This window comes from Emys orbicularis, chromosome 2 (assembly GCF_028017835.1).
Source record: "Emys orbicularis isolate rEmyOrb1 chromosome 2, rEmyOrb1.hap1, whole genome shotgun sequence".
Lineage (NCBI taxonomy): Eukaryota > Metazoa > Chordata > Testudines > Emydidae > Emys > Emys orbicularis.
Window position 1 is genome coordinate 49666238 of NC_088684.1, and position 3142 is coordinate 49669379.

Consider the following 3142-nt stretch of genomic DNA (forward strand, 5'->3'; position numbering starts at 1 on the left):
GCTGCTACCCGCACTCCAGCGAGCGGGGCTTCCCCGGCGGCAGCAGCGGCTGCGGCACCACGTGTCACGGGCGGCCCCGGCCACAACAATCCGAGCCCCGCAGGAGCCCTAGGGCCGCGGGGGAGGCCGTGCAAGGAAGGAGGAAGTGACGCTACCCACCACTGTTGCCTGGAGACGGGCTGTTGGGGGAGGGGCTTCGGGCGCTCGGCTGCCCCACGGCAGGGAGGGTGGGGAGGGAAGGCAGCCGCCGGGAGCGCGCTGTCTGCGCCGGTCGCGGAGTGTGAGCGAGCAGCCCCCGGCCCACCAGCGGGCAGGGACGGGGCCGTGGAGCAAGGCGACGGGAGGGCTGTGCTGCTGCCACAGGCGCTCCTCCGGCGTAGGCAGGGCTCCGGGCGGGCGCGTATCACGCAGTGCTCACCAGGGCTGCTGCTGCTGCTGGAACAATGTTTACAGGGCGGGTGCTGCTGATGGAAACCGTGTATTTGGTGTTTGTTATTCTTACTTCAAGCCGCACCGCTAGTGGGGAGCGAGAGTGTGAATGTCTCGTTTGAACTCACCCAGCCACCCTCTCCCCTTCCTCTGCCAGGGGTTGTTCCTTAGCCCCTCCCAGTGAGGGGGAGCCCAGGGACCTGCACCAGGTGGCCCTCTGTTGGGTGTGATTTTTTTCATCCCAGTCAGTGAGTGAAAGCCGTGGTGTGGTAGCAGGGACACCAGCACTGTCCCCTCCCGGAAAGCTACACCCTCATAAAGCAACTTCATACTGATAGGACGGCCTCCACCCTGGAGCTAGGCTAGGGCAGTGGCTCTCAAACTTTTTTACTGGTGACCCTTTTCACATAGCAAGTCTCTGAGTGCGACCCCCCCCTTAAAAATTAAAAACACTTTTTTATATATTTAACACCATTATAAATGCTGGAGGCAAAGCGGGGTTTAGGATGGAGGCTGACAGCTCACGGACCCCCCATGTAATAACCTCGTGACTCCCTGAGGGATCTTGACCCCCAGTTTGAGAACTCCTGGGCTAGGGGGACCAGATTTCCCGTTTTTAAAGAGACAATCCCATATTTAAGATCTGCATGTGTACCAACTTTTTCTTAAAAACAGGCAAATTGTCCCGTATTTTCTGCTTCCCCCCCATCAGTACCGGCGGGTCCTGCTGCTGGCTGAATCCTTTCTCGCCAGCCGCCCACCCACAAGTAGTGAGTGTGTGTGTGGGGGGGGGTCCCATGGCCGACGATAGGGGTGAGTGTGCAAGGCTGGTGTGTGTGGGGGGAGATGCAGTGTGCAGGGCCGGCTGCTCCCCCTGCTGGTCTGTCAGCGCAGCCCCCCCTGTGACTGTGTGCTGGCTCTCGGCCAGCAGGGCCCTGCCCCCCTGTCCTTTTTCTGGCTGGCACTGGCTGCGTTTTGTGAGCTGCAGTGGCTGGTGAGTGGGCAGGCGCTAGGCGGCAGCCGGTTATGTGTCACCGCTGCTGCCCACCTATTGGCTCTTTATGTGCTTCACCTCTCACTGGCCTCTCCCTGCTTTGCCTCTTCACCACCCTCCCAACCCAAGCCCTGCATGTGCCAAAGCCACACACAGTACTGGCATGGGGAAGCTTCTCTGCCCCTCAGCCAAGCTCTGGAGTGGGTGGGAAGGGGAAGCGATTTCCAGCCTGTTCAGTGCCCAAAACTGCAGGCTCCACAACAGCCCCTGGGGCAGGGCGTGACACACACACACACACACCCCTCAAGGAGCACAGGCTGCTCCGTCCCCTAGGCACCCTCCTCTGCTGAGCCACCTCTCTGGCTGGGTTCGCTGAAGCTCCCCGCAGTCAGGTTCCCTGGACCCTGGTGCACAATGCATCCTTAGGGCTTAACCCCTTCCTGCCCGCACTGTAGCCAGGGACAGGAGGTGGCTGGTTTATGTCAGTGGCCAGCAGCAGCATAGAAGTGTTAGCTGCCTTTCGACACTGTGCGGGCAGAAACAGACAAGCTGCTTCCAGCCATATGGGAGTGGTGGGGGGTAGGGAAGAGTTGAGCTCTGCAAAGACACAGGCCAGGTCATCCCCTGCAGCTGGAAGCAGCTCCCTTCTCTTCCCTCCTGCACAGTACTGAAAGGCTGTTGCTGGCCACGTTCTGGTGTGAACACTGGCAGAAATTGGGGGGGGGGCATGTGACCCTGCATCCTCCATCCCATGTGTTGCCTCGGCAAGACACGGTGGCAGGCACCAGGAGAGGCGGGTTCATCCCGGGGTCCAGCCAGGCATGGAGGGCGGAGAGCGCCGGGCAGGGAGGGTCAGGTCAGTTGGTTACATACACACCCCCGCCCCCATGAGAGAGGTGTACAGGAGTGTGTGTGTGTCATCCCTCCCCGTGTGTGTGTGGGGCGGGGGGGTTAGGGTAGGGTTACCATATTTCAATACTGCAAAAAGAGGACACTCCACGGGGGCCCGGCCCCGCCCCAACTCCGCCCCTTCCCCGGCCCCGGCCCCGCCCCAAATCCACCCCTTCCCCGGCCCTGCCCCAACTCCGCCCCCTCCCCTGAGCACCCCGCCCCAACTCCGCCCCCTCCCCTGAGCACCCCGCATTCCCCCTCCTCCCTCCTGCCCCCCGGCTGTTGCTGCGCTGGGGAAGTTGCTTCAGCCCTCGCCGTGGTGGAGAGCGGCGGGAGCTGGGAAAGTTGGAGCCCGGGGAGGAGGCAGCTGCGCGCTCGGATGCCGCCCGCCACCTCTGTGCCCCTGCAGATTGGGGGAGTTGTTAGTTTTGTTGCAGCCACTCCACTCGCACTCAGGGTCCCCCGAGCGTCTTTTGCCCGAGTGCGAGTGGAGTGGCTGCAGCAAAACTAACAACTCCCCTGATCTGCAGGGGCACAGAGGCGGCGGGCGGCATCCGAGCGCGCAGCTGCCTCCTCCCCGGGCTCCGGCTGCTGCTGCGCTGGGGAAGTTGCTTCAGCCCCGGCGCGCGGTGGAGAGCGGCGGGAGCCGGGAAAGTTGGAGCCCGGGGAGGAGGCGGTCCCCTTACCATGCCTCCCTATTTTCCCAGACATGTCCGGCTTTTTGGAAATTCCTCCCGGACGGGGATTTGAGGACCAAAAAGCCAGACATGTCCGGGAAAATCCGGACGTATGGTAACCCTAGGTTAGGGTGTGTGTGTCACCTCTCTC